At 42.7% G+C, this 17,445-nt stretch overlaps 1 protein-coding gene across 11 annotated transcripts in view; it reads left to right on the top strand.

The window, feature by feature from the left end:
• Window positions 1-17,445, top strand: part of LDLRAD3 (low density lipoprotein receptor class A domain containing 3) — a 209,960-nt gene that overhangs the window by 11,260 nt on the left and 181,255 nt on the right. For 4 of the 11 annotated variants that reach the window (XM_039537426.1, XM_039537424.1, XM_039537422.1 and 1 more), the window contains 2 exons: window positions 4,413-4,529; window positions 8,477-8,690. The gene's annotated coding sequence lies outside the window, so the exon portion shown is untranslated. Of the gene's footprint in view, window positions 1-4,412; window positions 4,530-8,476; window positions 8,691-8,953; window positions 9,164-17,445 lie in introns of those variants that run through there. The other 7 variants (XM_039537430.1, XM_039537428.1, XM_039537431.1 and 4 more) reach the window with 4 other exon arrangements.

The following is a 17,445-nucleotide window of genomic DNA, read 5'->3' as shown; positions in this document are numbered from 1 at the left end:
CACCCCAACTCCCTGCCCCGGCCCTGCATACAATTTTCCCACCCAGATGTGGCCCTCGGCCCAAAAAGTTTGCCCACCCCTGATCTAGCTTAATATCCTGTCTTCTAACAATGGCTAATGACTAGGGTGACCAGACATCACATTATTATTGGGACCATCCCGATATTAGCAGCTTTGTCTTATATGTGCAACTATACCCACCACGCCTGAAAAAAAGCATCCCAAATTTTCACACTCACTATCTGTTCACTTTACAAATGACAGATTTTTCAGAGGGAATGAACAGAACAGGGCAATTATTAAGTGATCCATCCCCTATTGTCCATTCCCAGCCTCTGGCAGTCAGAGAGTTAGGGATGCCCAGAGCAGAGGGTGGCATCTCTAACCATCTTGGCTAAAAGCCATCGATGGACCTGTTCTCCACTAACTTATCTAATTATTTTTTTAACCCAGTTTTACTTTTGGCCTTCACTACAAATGAGTTCCACAGGTTGACTGTACGTTGTGTGAAGAAATACCGGTACTTCCTTTTGTTTGTTTTAAACCTGCTGCCTATTAATTTCATTGAGTGACCTCTGGTGCTTGTATTATGTGAAGGGGTAAATAACATTTCCCTATTCACTTTCTCCACACCTTTCATGATTTTATAGACCTCTATCATATACCCCCACAGTCATCTCTTTTCCAAGCCGAATAGTCCCAGTTTTTAAAATCTCTTCTCAGATGGAAGCAGTTCCATAGCCATAATCATTTTTGTTGCCCTTCTCTGTAATTTTTCCATTTCCAATATATCTTTTTTGAGATGGGGCAAGCAGAACTGCACGCAGTATTCATGGATTTATATAGTGGCATTATACTATTTGCTGTCTTATTAGCTATCCTTTTACTAATGGTTCCTAACATTCTGTTGGCTTTTTGTGACTGCCACTACACATTAGAGGATCTTTTCAGAGAACGATCCACAATGACTCCAAGTTCTCTTTCTTGAGTAGTAACAGCTAATTTAGACCCCATAATTTTGTATGTGTAGTTGGGATTATGTTTTCCAATGTGCATTACTTTGCATTTATCAACATTGAATTTCATCTGCCATTTTTTTGCCCAGTTACCCAGATTGATGAGATCCCTTTGTAACTCTTTGCAGTCTGCTTTGGACTTAACTATCTTATATTGTTTGCAAACTTTGCTACCTCATTGTTTACCTCTTTCTCCAGATAATTTTTGACTATGTTGAACAGCACTGGTCCAATACAAATCATTGGGGAGCCCACGATTTACCTCTTCTTTTTACTGACTGTTTATTCCTACCCTTTGTTTCCTGTCTTTTAACAAGGGACCTTCATTCTTATTCTATGACTGGGTATTTTGCTTAAGAGCCTTTGGTGAGGGACCTTGTCAAAGGCTTTCTGAAAGTCCAAGTACACTATATCCTCTGGATCACCCTCGTCCACATGCTTGGTGATACCCTCAAATAATTCTAACAGATTGGTGAGGTATGATTTCTCTTTCCCTTCACCTTTACAAGAGCATGTTGACCTAAAATATCGTGTTTATCTATGTGTTTGATAATTTTTTTTCTTTTCTATCGTTTCAACAAATTTGCCTGGTATGGACGTTAGGCTTCGCAACCTGATATTGCCAGGATTGCCTCTGGAGTCTTTTTAAAACATTGGCATTACATTAGCTATCCTCCACTCATATGGAACAGAGGCTGATTTAAGTGATAGGTTACATACCACAGTTAGTAGTTCTGCAATTTCATATTTCAGTCCCTTCAGAACTCTTGGGTGAATACAACTGCTCCTGAAGACGTCTTACTGTTTAATTTATCAATTTGTTCTAAAACCTCCTCTGTTGACACCTCAATCTGGGACCATTCCTCAGAGTTGTCACCTAAAAAGAATGGGCAGGTGTAGGAATTTCCCTCTCCTCCTCTGCAGTGAAGATCAGTGCAAAGAATTCATTTAGCTTTCCACAATGGCCTTGTCTTCCTGGAGTGCTCCTTTAGCATGTTGATTGTCCAGTGGCCCCACTGTCTGTCTGGCAGACTTTCTCTTTCTGATGCACTTAAACACAAGTTTGCTATTAGTTTTTGTATCTTTTCCCAGTTGCTCTTCAGATTCTTTCTTGGCCGGCCTAATTATACTTTTACACTTGACTTGCCAGAGTTTGTGTTCCTTTCTATTTTCCTGAGTAGGATTTGACTTCCAGTTATTAAAGAATGTCTTTTTGCCTCTGACTGCCTTTTACTGTGCTGTTTAGCCATGGTGGCATTTCTTTGTAATCTTCCTGGGTTTTTTTTTCTTTTGTTTTTTTTTAATTATTATTTTTGTTTTTTTTTTATTTGGGGTGTACATTTAGTTTGAGCCTCATTTATGGTGATTTTAAATAGTGTCCATGTAGTTTGCAAGCATTTCACCCTTGTGACTGTTCTGTTTAGTTTCTGTTTAATTAGCTTTTTCATTTTTGTGTAGTTTCCATTTTTGAAGTTAAATGCTACTGTGGTGGGTTTCTTTGGCAGTCATTAAGGGTGTCTAGAAATTTTATCTCTGCATCCTCTCCTGATGTGACAAATACCCAGTCAATATGAGGATAGTTGAAGTCTCAATTTATTATTGCGTTTTCTGCCTTTGTAGCCTCTCTAATCTCCCTGAGCTTTTCACAATCACCATCGTCATCCAGGGCAGGTAGTTGGTACATTCCTGCCACTATACTCTTATTGTTTAAGCATTGAATTCCCATCCAAAAAGATTCTATGGCACAGTTTGGTTTAAGTTTTTTACTTTAGTTGATTCTATGCTTTCTTTCACATATAGTACCACTCCCCCAGAGCACCCGACTCTGTCATTTCTATATATATATTTTACTCTAGTACTATCATGTCCCATTGATTATCCTTATTCAACCAAGTTTCCATGATGTCTATTATATCAATAGTCTAATTTAACGTCAGGCAATCTAGTTCACCCATCTTAGTATTTAGACTTCTAACATTTGAATACAAGCACTTGGACATTTCTGTAAATACTCAGTTCCTTGTCTTCATATGTTAGATTTAAATAGGACTCTTTTACATTGGACTGTTTCTCACTAGCTCCTTACCTGTACGTTGCCATGTTTTTTCCTATCCTATTTCATGTCAAATTTTGCAGAGATCTAATGCAGCCTCTTTCACGGTGTTCTGTGTGAAAGAACTTTCTGTCCCCTCCTCTCCCACAAAGAGGGATCCAGTGTGCAGTGGAGACTGGGGGAAGCCTTCCAGAGGAAGGTGAAAAACTTGTAGATGGAACAAAATTACTGGGCTGTGGTGATGGGTAGAGGAAGCAAACCTAATCTATAAATAGACTTGGAAGGATTAGATTTTTTTTATCAATAAATGTCAATGTTATCATACCTACACAAACCACTGAAAACATGTTCCCAGCAATAATAATCTAAATTTACAGACAGACAAAGTAAGAAAAATTCTGCATAGGAAATTATTGGAGTTTGATTTAAGGATGTTTACTTTGTATATTTTGACATGTGATGTTGACAATTTGTGTTGTAAGTGATTATAAAGCATTAAGTTATTGAATCTCAGTGTCTATTGTCATTAAATAATTATTATCTGCCCCCAAATTCCATGATTTCCTATAACTGAAATTTTAAACTGATGATCTTTAAAAAATGCTTCAAAATAAACATAAAAAATTAATTCTGCCAAACCTATCTATAAATAATCTTGTTCTAAATACCTGTTTTCATGTGGAATTTTTGAAGTTTTCAACTGAACAAAAATACAACATTTTAAAAAATGTTGAAGAATAGTGGTGTAATGAATAACCTGTGTGGCTCACTATTGCCCGAAGTGGATGGTATCATAACTGATCAGTGACGTGTCCTAGACTTTGTACTGCAACAGTAGATTCCCCTTTACCTTAGATTCCCAGCTTTATTTATTTATTTTAAGACAGGATGGATCATTATCCTATCACTGCTGTTGATATGAGATTCTGAGTATCTTCAAATGCATACATGTACAGTATGTTGGTAAGTTAATAGGCTGACATGCCCCTAGTGAAGTCAAAAACATTTCTTCTAACCTCATGAGTCCTATGTTGTTTACTGGTAACAGCTACTAGGGAGAAAGGAAGGAGATACAAAGAAATGGGCATTAAGTTGAAAGGAAAATGATTGTAGTGGATGTGATATCCAATCAACTCAAGGCTAATATTTTCTCTCTGCTGGAGGCACTTAATTTGTTAGCGAAGTGCTGGGATAAGGAACCATTGTGCTCCCAGAATTGTCAAAACAAATGTAAGGTTCTCAGGCTGGCATTGAAACTGACTGATCCCTTTGCAGAAAGCTGGGCTAAGGCAATCATGATCAATGTCACTGTGTCTTCTCATGTATAACTTTGTTCATTTCAGTCTACATACAAGAATCCAGAATTCCTGTGCAAGGGTGAGGCCTTTCAGATAAAAATACAACAGCTGTGAATCAAACCAAAACATATGCAGAATTAAAATATCTTCAACTAACAAGAGGTGACTGTTAAGGAATTGGTATATAAGCTATAATTAAGAAATTAACAAGTTCTATTAAATGAGTTGAATTTAGTTAAATAATAGAACCTAGGAATTAAACCAAGTTCTGCATGTGTTTACTTGTATATCATGCCTGTTGGGAGATCATTAATACCTCATTATATTGAGAGCAGAGGTGCCAAGTAGGGTAAATGACCTCTCAGATGCCACATGACACAACCATTAACTATTAATGATTTAGAAGGAGAATTCATGTCCAAACACTGATATGTTCAGTGCTACCCAGGGGAAAATGACACAACATCTATTTTATAGAAGTCGATTTTTAGAAATTGATTTTATACAGTCGATTTTGTATGTCCCCACTAAGCGCATTAAGTCAGCAGAGTGCATCCTCACTACCATGACAAGCATCGATTTACAGAGTGGTGCACAATGGGTAGCTATCCCACAGTTCCCGCAGTCTCCGCTGCCCATTGGAATTCTGGGTTAAGCTCCCAATGCCTGATGGGGCAAAAACATTGTCGCAGGTGGTTTTGGATACATGTCGTCAGTCGCCCCTCCCTCCGTGAAAGTAACGGCTGTCAATCATTTTGCACCTTTTTTCCTGGGTTACCCATGCAGACGCCATACCAAGGCAAGCATGGAGCCCACTCAGTTCACTGTCATGCACTTTAAAAGCTCGCTGGCACTGTTTGCTGACTAGGTCAGATCTCAGCGCAACCAACATTCCCATTGTTATTGCTGCTTGCTGTGTGCTCCACAATATCTGTGAGAGTAAGTGGGAGATGTTTATGGTGGGGTGGGAGGTTGAGGCAAATCACCTGGCATCCAATTTTGAGCAGCGAGACACCAGGGCGATTAGAAGAGCACAGCAAGGCACGCTGTGCATCAGAGAGGCTTTGAAAACCAGTTTCGTGACTGGCCAGGCTACGGTGTGACAGTTGTGTGTGTTTCTCCTTGATGCAAACCCACCCCCTTTGTTGATTTTAATTCCCTGTAAGCCAACCACCCTCCCCCCTTCGAAATAAAGTAACTATTGTTTTGAAACCATGCTTTCTTTCTTTATTTTTTTTTTTTAAAGATAACGGACAAGGTAGCCCGGGTGAGGTCGGGGAGGAGGGAAGGACACGGCCACATTGCTTATTGTAGCCACACTAAAAATCAAACTGTTTGAATGACAGCCTTCTGTTGCTTGGGCCATCCTCTGGAGTGGAGTGGCTGGGTGCCCAGAGCCTCCCCTCCGCGTTCTTGGGTGTCTGGGTGAGGAGGCTATGGAACATGGGGAGGAGGGTAGGCGGTTATGCAGCGGGGGTCTGTGCTCTTGCTGGCTTTCCTCAGCATCGCATCCTGCCTCTGCTCTTCGTGCTCACTTAATTCTTTCCTGGCCTCTGCCACTGCATGCTTCCATGCATTAAGCTGTGCCCTATCAGTGTGGGAGGACTGCATGAGCTCAGAAAACATGTCATCGCGAGTGCATTTTTTTTGCCTTCTAATCTGCGATAACCTCAGGGATGGAGATGATAGGGGGAGTGTAGAAACATTCTATGATTCTAGGGGGACTGCATGGTCACCAGTGCTGCTGAGATTGCCACACTGACCAAACAGGAAATTAAATTCAAAAGTTCCCAGAGCTTTTCCTGTGTACCTGGCTAGTGCATCAGAGTACAAAGTGCTGTCCAGAGCAGTCACACTGGAGAACTTTGGGATAGCTCCCGGAGGCCAGTACCGTCGATTTGCATCCACACTACCCCAAATTCGTCCCAGCAAGGTTGATTTTAGTGTTAATCCCCTCGTCGGGGAAGGAGTACAGAAGTCGATTTTAAGAACCCTTTAAGTCGACGGAATGGGGTTGGTTGTGTGGACGCATTCATTTAAAATCGACCTAACACGGCTAAATTCGACCTAACCCCATAGTGTAGACCAGGCCTTAGATAAATGTTTTGTTATAATACTACAGCTGTTGCATGCCTCCTACGAGAGGATGAATCGTGTCTGGAAGTTATGCATGTCACAGCTAAAATATTATCTGGGGTCATATAATCTGAAATACACAGTCCCTGTATTTGTGATACTACTTTTAAAGGCTGGTGTGCCACTCACTGAAGGTGCAGTCTTTTGGTACAATGAGAGTGGTGTTGTTTGTTGTTTACACTTTCCAAGCAACAATATTCCTCTCCTTCCCTTTTTTTGGATGTGGGGATTCCAGCCCCATTTCACTGCATTAGCTCCCCTTCTCTGCCACTCTGGAAAGGCCTGGGTCAAGTTGGCTCTCTTCCAGCCAACCTGCATGTACAAGCAGCATGTTGTTCCTGCTGGGGCCTGTATATGCTGCTCTGGGATGAGCTGAAGGAGTCTTCTAACTTGTGGTCTTCCCAAGATCTGAATGAATTAGCCCTAGAGCACCTGCCAGTTCCAGGGGAATAAATGAGTTTGGGACCCAAAAACAGAGCTCCTACTCTGGCAACATCACTACAATGGGAAAGGCATCTTCTCTGTTTAATCTTTTCTTGAAGTGGGCAACCCAGTTCAGGGAATTCATTTCAACCTGGTATAAGTAGTCTGAGTCCAAGCTGTAGCTGGATATGTTCTGTTTGGAGGAATGCACCCATCATGCTATAGCTTGAAATGCAACAGCTGTGGAATTCCAGCAGCTATGCTGAACAGGGGCAGTTCATTTCTGTTGGGACATGTTATTACATGACTCCAGTAGTTCTGGAGGCAGGCAGTAGGCCACAATACAGCTTCCAAGCAAAACAGTTACTGTAAGTTATGGCATTTTTAATGTATAAGCACTGTACTAAATCTGGTTAATGTGTGCTAGACTGTTCAGTACTGCAAATCACTGGTTACTGGATGTCCCAGGGGACTGGAGCCTTTTCCCTACAGATCAGCACTTTAAATCCAGCCCAGATCAATTCAAACCTAGCCCAGTTCAGCTGATGGGTATTCACTGGTCTATGTGTAATATGCTGATGTTCTCAAGCTAGATCATACCAGAAAACACAGCCCACCAGTCCCAGTCATCAAATAGGCTTGCTCCATTGGCCAGCATTAAGTTCAGTGGGAAAAAGATGTTTGGTTTTTTTAAGAGGTGAGCGAATGCGGCAACCTTTATTCAAGGTAAAATTGTCCTGTTTTTAAGGGCAAATGCTGTATAATACACTCAAACACGTTTATGTAACAATAGCACCTAGAGGCCTCCATCAAGATCAAGTCCTTCTTGTGCTAAGTACTATACAAACACACAAAGAGCTTACAATCTAAATTCATAGAGGGGGAAACTGAGGCACAGAGAGCGGCAGGGTCTTGCCTAGGGTCACACAGAAGGTCAGTGACAATGCCAGAAACAGAACCCAGGTCTCCTGACTACAAGTCATTATCTGCAGGACCATGCTGCTTCTCAATAGACCATAGATAATATATATACATCCTATCCTATCAGTTCCTTACTAACAGTATTTGAAAAGTGGCCTATGTACAGTTGAGTTATGGTGGGTATTAACAAAATGTATATGTTAATCTATGCAGCTGTCAGGATAGTGGTTTTTTTAAAAAAAATAATGCTGTGTGTATGCTAATACCCCACTATGTGTTGTTTGTTGTAAAATGTTTGGCCAATTTTAAATAAGACTGCTTAGCAAGACTGGCAAAAAAAAAATGTATGGAGGCTAGCTTTATGTCATAAGTGAGATTAAGTAGCAAAATTAGTGGAGTGGGATTTCTGTTCTGACTGGCCTGAAATAACACTAGAAATTCATGATGGCAATCTTGATGCCAACAATCAAATGTTCTAATGGGAGCAATGACTTACATTTTTGAGCCAGTCCCATGATTTGACATAGCTTTGCCAATACCTGCTTAAATCCCTGTTCTCATGATCCCAGATGTGGGTTAAAGGCAAGGGCGTGTTCTCCATTTTTAATATCCTTTTTGTTATTTTCCAGGTGCCTTCACTTGCATCCCTCCTGATATTTCCCTTAAGGACATTCCTCAGATATATCTCTGCAATGAGACCCCGATGGAAGTGGCTGCTAAATGTAAATCTCAGATGGTTTGGAATGTTTGCTAAAACAGTTACCAAAAACGGAATGGAACAACTTCTCCAGTTGGGATTTTTTTTTTTACTCCCTATCATACAAGCTGCAGCAATACTATTTGGTAATGAAGTGTGACAATCTTATTAGAGCATCCCCTGTCCCAGAAGGATTTCCTGGATATAACAGACCCCTGGCATTTTTTCTTTTAGACCATGCTGATTCTCCCCTCCCCTGTAACCCCCCCCCCCCACACACACACACACACAGAGCTCCCAGGGGACCTGTATTGTGACCCTGCTGACTTGACTTGACTTGGATCCTCCCCCAGAATAGGAAAAACCACAAAGAGTTTAATTCAGTTTCACTAGCATTAATACATTTTGAAAAGGAGGTAAAATACAGAATGGCTTTGCTTCTGTGCTCAAAGCTGAACACAACAAGGAATCCCTATGGGATTTTAGACCAAACAGCTTCCAAGAATCCAGTAAAGTTTTGGAATCCACGCATCTGACTAGACCCTCAAATGGATATGCTATCAGACAGCCTATAGACCAGTCCTTGTACTATAGGTCCTCTTGTTAATCATCTTCTACGGTAAGGACTAATCCATGCAGGGTGTGTAGTGGTTATTGCCAGGGCATAGAATATAGACACAAAGAGGTTACTAGGCTGGAATGCCCCCCTGCAGCTCCTGTCTTTCAGAGAGGCCAGAATAAGGGCAACCACACTCCTCCTGCTGCTTGCAGGCATTCTGGCATGCTTTGGGGGCAGTGCTACCCACAGTTTGGCCTGTAATGTCAAATTTGGAGAGAAAAAAAACTTGGGTGGCTCATGCCTGCATTTTAATTCAAATTGTAATATGCACATTTCTCATTTTCATACCATTGCATTACTTCTAACTGCCAGAGCTTCAGATGATCCAGCTAGGGACCTAATTTGCACTGAAGTTAAGCTCAGTGGAGCAGTAACTGTGTCTTACTCTTTATATATTTGGATTTTTACAAACTGTACTAAAGGAGAGCCCATCCAAAGCTCTGGCCACCCTTAACAATATACCAAATAATTAAACAGACATATCAATTCCCCCTAGACCAAATCAAATAATACAGTAACAAAACTGCAGAAACAAATCAACTTCTCACAACATGTATTTGCACAGCACATAGCATAGTGATGTTACTGTAATACAATGAAGCTAGTTTGAGATGAGTCAAAATCAGATGCTTGAGAATAAAATACTTTGTTTTTGGGGGTTGTGATGAGGTGTGCTCCCCACACTAGCCCTGCAAGAGCTGAGTTGGAGAAGGTAAGCCCAATCAGCTAATTAGTCTGCAAGCATAGGGAGCTTTAGGATGGAGACAGTTAATTAGAGAGAAGCTTACCTGCAAGAGACAGGCAGGGCTTCTATAAACAGAAGGAAAACAGAAACAGAATGGGTAGCAGGGAGAAGGTTGCAATTACTCCCTGAGAAGAGGGAGGAATGTTTGAGGGGAAGCAGAGACATGTTGCCCAAAGTTACTCCCTGGGAGGAGGGAGTAAAGAGACTGGAAATCCAGAGGAGTGGGGAAGATCAGAGGTTTTTAAGGTCAGGCTTGACAAAGCCCTGGCTATGATGATTTAGTTGGGGTTGGTCCTGCTTTGGGCAGGGGCTTGGACTAGATGACCTGCTGAGGTCTCTTCCAACCCTAACCTTCTATGATTCAGCCCAGGGAAAGGCAGCAGGGTACAGGGAATGGACTTTAACTGCTGCGTAGAGGGTCCATGAGCCAAAAACCAGAATAGAGGGAAGGCCCAGGTTCCCCTGCCAGCCACTGTAGGAGCAGGGCCAGCTTTAGGAAGTGTGGGGCCCGATTCGAATAGTTTCAACAGGGCCCTGGCAGGGATGACTCACCCGGTGGTGCTCCGGGTCTTCGGCGGATCCTTCACTCGCTCCGAGTCTTCGGCAGCACTGAAGGACCTGATGCCGAAATGCTGCCGAAAACCCAGAGCACAGCCAAGTGAGTAAAAATTAAAAGGGCACGGGGCCCGAATTGGGGGAATCGGCCTAAAGCCGGCCCTGTGTAGGAGGGGCAGTATGAGACAGTGAAGCTGAAGATTGCCTGAGAGTGCTGGAGAGCAGGTACTTTGGTACACTCCCTCCAGAAGGGGAACCTCAATAATGACCTGGCCAGAGGGCTGAGTCATGAAGAGAACAAGCCTGTTCCTGACAGCCAGAGAGGAACTGCTGGGGTGTAACTGCCAGGAGGGGAGTTGGCCTGACTGAGCTAATCCTCAGAACTACCAGAAGCTGGTGCCATCTAGCAGTGAGTAGAGCAACCTGTCACGTGACTTGTATTCAGATCAAATCTGCCCCCGCTGGGCTGGTTCTGTAACAGATTCTGAACCAGATGGAACCAGAAAAAAGGTCAGGCTCCAATTCAGCTGTGTGGCTCAACAATCATGAGATTCTAGCATCATCACTTCTTATGTGGATTTGGCTGTGAACATAAGCATCACACCTGATATGAAGCTGAGTCAACCGCCTCAGCCCAGTTCTACTATAGGAATGCAGTGCTTATAACGTACACAATCCTGCTCTCCTATTGCTGTGCCTGTAGTTAATATGGGGGAAAAGAGAGAGCATTGCCCCTCCCCCCCGCCCCTTGCCTGTTAGTCTGGCAGCTTTCGGCAGCACTAGACTCCTTTCAACAATGCATTTTAAAGCTAAATGCTAACAATGGCTTTATTTTTAGTGATCTTGTATGTCCTCCCCTATGTCTGTAAATGCTGCACACTGTCTCTTTAAATCAGCTAGGCACTCAATTACATGATGCCCTGCCATTGACTTGTGTAACATGATCTTAATCTTGTGTTCCAAACATTCCCTGATGTACATGTGCAGCTTTAGAAAGTGCTCTGTTAACTACTGTAAGGGTGAACATGGCTTCTCTATTATTAAATCAGCAAGACAGCAAAACACTTTAATAAACAGTATATGTCCTGAATAGTAGCCCAAACCAGATCTTTTATTTAAATTGGACTTTATAGCCAGATATGGGAAACATAAGGAGGGCTTTTGCTGATGGAAAAGTGGCAGCTCACACTAGGAGATGCTAGAATTTCAGATGCTAGCAGAGCTATTGGATTCTAAAGCTAGTATTCTAGTCTGAGGGTGTGGCCATGCAATTCAGTAGTAGCACAGGCCAAGTTTCCCAGCGGCAGTGTACTGAAAGGCCCTTTGTGCTCATGGCATGCAATCCAAATGTCAGTCTGACCATCTGGATGAGTTCCCCTTCCTTTCTTCCCTAGTGAGATTTCAGGAGAGGAGGGGTGGCTGATGGTACATTGTTATGGAGTCTGTTGGTTGTGTACACAGCTTTCAAAACTAACTGCATTAATGGGAGACTGATAGAAGATAGACAAGGGGCCTGCTGCTCTCTTGTGTGTTGTCCAGAAGAGCAGAAGGATGAAGGCAGGGGGAGTGCGGGCAGAGAGAGAGACTGCAGTGGTAATGCATTGGTAATAGGGTGACCAGATGTCCCGATTTTATAGGGCTGGTCCTGATTTTTGGGTTTTTTTCTTATAGGCTCCTATTTACCCCATCCTGTGTCCTGATTTTTCACACTTGCTGTCTGATCACCCTAACGGGTAATCTAATTAAGTCATAAGCATTTCCTACTGGCTGAGCATCCTTAACCCTGATATTAGATCCTGCCTGTCAGTGACACTGTCTTTCAAATCTGAACCATCTTACCACTGACATTTCCCATTTGCAGTCCAAGCTGGTGCTGGATTTACCAGTTATGTCAACCCATACATGGGGGGAAGATTTTAATTGGTTCTTGCTATGGCTCAGGGTCATAATCTAGCTCAGTGGTTTGAGCATTGACTTGCTAAACCCAGGACTGCAAATTCAATCCTTGAGGGGGACATTTAGGGATCTGGGGGAAATGTCAGGGACAGTACTTGGTCCTGCTAGTGAAGGCAGGGGACTGGACTTGATGACCTTTCAAGGTCCCTTTCAGTTCTATGAGATATTTAAAAATGCTATTGTTCCTCATGTAAAAATATCCCTCTGTCTTGTTAATATTTCTTTTTTTTTCCTCCTAAACCACTTTACCCAAAACAAAAGACAGTGGCTATAAAAGGGATTTTTAAAATATCCCCTTAATCCATTCTATGCACTGTGCATGTAATCTCTACCAATGACTAGCCTAATGGGTCCAATTCATCCCTGGTATAACTCCACTTTCTGTGATGGGGCTACACTATGGATGAAATTGGCCCACTATATTTGGCTTATAATCTTACAAGCTTATGCTGGGATCTTGTAGGCTAAACATGGTCTGGCCAGCTTGCTGCTTAGATGGGTGACCTCTAGGGAAAGCTAGTGTTTGCAAGAAGTGTGGCTGGTGATTCAGTAAGAAGTGCACTTTCTGGTAAATCATTATTGACTCCACTGCACTAGCTGTGTCACTATGCTGCTGGATGCGGAGTTTTATTCTCTGCACCTCCCCACCCCCACGGTCCCAGATAAAGATGCAAGACTGTGGTCCTTAATATTTGTGGTCATTAAATAGTCCTTGGCATTCTTTGCAAGAGTGGGGAGTCCTGGCCAAATTCCAGTGTGGATCATTGTTTTCTGTTTATCTTAATCCTCCTGCACTTTCAGTAGCATTGATTCTTCTTTGCTGTCCTAAACTCCTATTTTATGTTGCTGCATTTCACCCAAAGAGCTGGATGTGCTTCAGAGGTAAGCCAAGGGATCCGAATATAGATTGGTACACACATAGTCAGTTAGGATTCAATTGTGCAAGGAGTTGAGAGCTCTGGCCCTGATCCAGTAAAGTGATTAAGCATATGCCTTACTTTGAACACAAGTAGTCCCACAGACTTCAGTAGAACTAGGTACAGTACATGCTTTAAATTAACCAGGTGTTTCAGTAGATCAGGGCCAGAATGCTCAGCACCTAGCAGGACTGAGCCCTGATTGAGATACTCAGTAAGGTAAAATGAAACATTTTGTGTACCATCTGGATGAAAGGTTTTATGTAAATGTAATGTCCTGGTCAGAATCCTAGATCCCTGATTGACTTGTTAGAAGTGTAATATTGTACACTCTCAGCAACAGAGATAATCAGACCCTCAGTTTGTTAGGGTTATAAAAGATTAAATTATCAGCTTTATTCTTTTTTAAAAGGACAATTGTTATTGCATATTGTCATATGCTGTCCATATGGGGTCCTCAACCATCCTCCTTCCCAGCATTTCAGGTTGGTTTGGAATTACGATATGATCATTTCTTCACCAGAGGTCAGATCCTGAAGTCTTTACTCAGGCAAAGCCCTCACTGAAGTCAGTGGGAGGTTTGCCTGATTAAGAGGTTTGCCCAAAGGTTGGATCCCAATAGAATTAATGCAGGGGCTGAGAGTCAGGGGACTCTGTCTGAGCTAAGCTTTAGAAATTCCTGAGGGTTCCCCCCCCCCAATTAATGTTCCTTGATAATCTATTTCCCCCCACCTTGTATTCAATGTGAACTGCTTTTCTATCTCATGTTACATCTGTACCATCCTTCCTCTAAAGTCATCAGTGTGGTATAGCACTCAGTGTTTCAACAAGGTTCATCATATATATAAATATATACTCCCATGCACACACAGAGAGAGAGAGACTTTCATTATGTATTTCTCATGACCTGGTGCTAAGGGAGAGCGCACTAATTTTAGAAGTGTTAAAACAGAGACTTGAAATGGGACTACAATATAAAATCCTCATGGGCCAGATCCTGAACTGGCCTAAATTGCTGTAGCTCCAATTTACACTAGCTGAGGATTTAACTCCTATATATGCATGTGTAACAAGCAACCTTATGTTATCTGCTTCTAAATTGCACGGTTTATTTCACTATCCAGACATTGATTTGCCTCGTGTAATTTATTTGACAAAACCTCTGCTAATGGACACTTGGAGGTAACCTTATATCTATTGATCTGGTCATTCATTTATTGATTATCCACTGTTCTGTCAAATGATCCTCTCTGATCACTTGTCTTCATTATACTTTGAATTCCGGGAGCAGCTTGTGTACTTTACACACTGCCCATTATGCTAATGAGAATTATTGATATGGTAATTGTCTAGGTGGTGAGCTCAGGAACTGAAGACAACATAATCAACTAGCATGTCTTCAAGTTGTCTATTATGAGTATTCTGGAATAATTAGCAGTAAATATTGACATGTTGGTAGCGGTAGATAATTAATTTAATTCACATCAAAAGAACCAGACACACTTTTGGAGTAAAATAAAACACTCCAATACTCTAGCTTTCTGACTAGTCCCTCCAGAAAATAAAAAGACTCAGAAGATCAGTGTAAAAAACTTGACTCAGGGGAGGACTATACAAATATAAAACCAAAGAGACATTATTGCTAGAAAATTTTAGCCACCATTTCTTTCATATATTTCCCCCAGAGAACAATTATGGGGGAGCAGAGCCCTAATGCTTCCCCCTACACTGACCACATGGGATGGGCGCCCCTCCTCCTGGTGAGCAATCTAGGGTCCTCATCCTTCAAATGCACATGTGCCTCGCTTTGCTACCATGAGTAGCAAACTGACTGTTCCTGGTAGTAAAGTTGTGTTTGCAGCTGAGGTCACCAGCTGTCCTTTGTAGGGAATGCCTAGGGGTGGGAGGGGCATTTGGGCAGGAAAGGGGAAAATGAGGGAACTGGGGAAACTGCCTGAAGGATTGTTATAATACAATTTTAAAAATAAAATGAGCTAAATAGAGAAAACAATTAGGATAACTATTTTTTTCCAAGCCAAAGGCAAGGATTATATTAAAAAACAACCACCAAGGTTTAAAACAAAGGACAAATATATGGAACAGGCTAGTCTAAATATAAAATGGCAAGGTTTAAATAATAAGGGCAGGCCCTAATGCTGCAATTGTATCTGCCACTGCAGTCTCTGTCACTCTGCAGAGCTCCATTGACTTCAGGGTGGGTTTATACTGGAGGGACTGAGGTGAGAATCTGGCCCTATAGCTCTGATTTTGGGTTGTGTTCTGGCTCATTTACAGCAAAAGCAGCTAAAACCCTGCAGCTGGGAATTCCCCTAGCACTGGGTCCTGAGAGGCTGTTCCCTGGGAGGTGTAGGGCTGGCACATGTCTGGTAGGAGGCATGTTGGGAGGGGGAGGGGTGTGTATGGGAGATGGATGGAGCACTTGGCACTCCAGCTATTCTGGGTCAGCAGACTGGCTAATAGAAGGCTGTTGGAAGTAGCTGTAAGTTAATATAGTTCTAGGTAAAGGGGGAAAAGGTAAAGATGCCTTTGCCCTTCCTCCTAGGCTAAAGCTATTGAGAGATGCAGCTCTGAACTGGGCCCTATGTGTTTAATATGGGCAGACCATGAATAACTCAGTTATTATAATTACCTATTAATATGTGAGGGGTGCACATGCTGAGTGCAAGGCTGATGGTTTAAGACACTTCCCCCATTGTTGGTCTATGTATCAGCATCTGCTCCTGGTGGCATTGTACTGGAGGTAATTGCCATGCCTCCAGCGGCACTGGGGGAGCCCTAAACTGAATGGCCTCTGCTATGCCTGTTAACAGTGGAGCATCGGCTTCCTGGCATGGGCCTGGATCTGCTGCATTGTGGGAGGGTGGCATAGCTGAGATTGCAAGGCACAAGGAGGGGAGAGGGATGGCTCATTGTGCCCTCCTGTCTGTGCAGGGCCAGGTACACTAACATGCCAAAGACAGAGAGGTGTGTGAGGGAGGTTGTTCTAACTAGCAGGGATGGAATGCAAACAGGGAAAGGGAAATGAGGCTGACCATCAGGATCAGTTTCCTGACAGGGAGTTCTACTAGAGTGTGGAATAGTCTCCCAAGGGATAGGGGGAAGCCCCCTTGCTTGAGTCATGAAAAGTGAAGTAGACAAAGCACCCGCTGATTTACTGTGCTGTAGGGGACAAGCCTGCATTGTCGGGGGGAGGGACAGATTGACCTAACAGGTCTTTTCCATCTCTAATTTCTGAGTCACAAGCACTAATTTACAGTAAAACCATCTTTCATGTTGAATGAGAGCTCTACAGCAGGGGGCCACTCGCAGACAGCTGCTCTGTGAGGAATAGAATTAGAAGGAAAGGGCCTGCTCTGTACACAGCACTAGAATATACTGAGATTCTAGCTGGTTATTTTTGAGCAAAAATTCCTATGCAGCTTCTAAAATATTGACTCCAAAGTCTGGCAGAAGAGGAGGAAGATTTAACACCCTAGCTTAGTTATACCTAGAGTAGGATCCCAGTTTTTGAAAGTTGGGTCCTTAATGGGATGTCTCAATTCTGCATCTGGCTGCTCCCATGGGCACTTTTGCACACAAAGAAGGAACATCTCCAGATACTATTCATAATATTAACTGCTTGCATTCATCAAGAACACAATGTAACTGTATGAGGGATAGACTCCCAGGAAGTAAAAAACAAGGAGATCTAGGTAGCAGGTTATATCCACTGGATAGAGGCCTGAGTCTTAGGGCAGGTCTACACTGGGGGTGGGGGATCGATCTAAGATACGCAACTTCAGCTACGTGAATAGTGTAGCTGAAGTCGAAGTACCTTAGATCAAATTACTTACCATCCTCACTGCGCGGGATCGACATCCGTGGCTCCCCATGTCGACTCCGCTACCGCCATTTGCATTGGTGGAGTTCCGGAGTCGACAGGAGCGCGTTCGGGGATCGATATATCGCGTCTAGATGAGACGCGATATATCGATCCCCGAGAAATCGATTGCTACCCGCCGATCCGGCCGGTAGTGAAGACGTACCCTAAGTCTGGCTACTTCTATAGCATAATGAAAGACATCACTTTGTTTAGGTGACCCCAGTTA

Source organism: Mauremys reevesii, linkage group 4 (assembly GCF_016161935.1).
Source record: "Mauremys reevesii isolate NIE-2019 linkage group 4, ASM1616193v1, whole genome shotgun sequence".
In the NCBI taxonomy this organism is placed as follows: Eukaryota; Metazoa; Chordata; order Testudines; family Geoemydidae; genus Mauremys; species Mauremys reevesii.
This window is presented reverse-complemented; position numbering and strand designations above follow the sequence as displayed.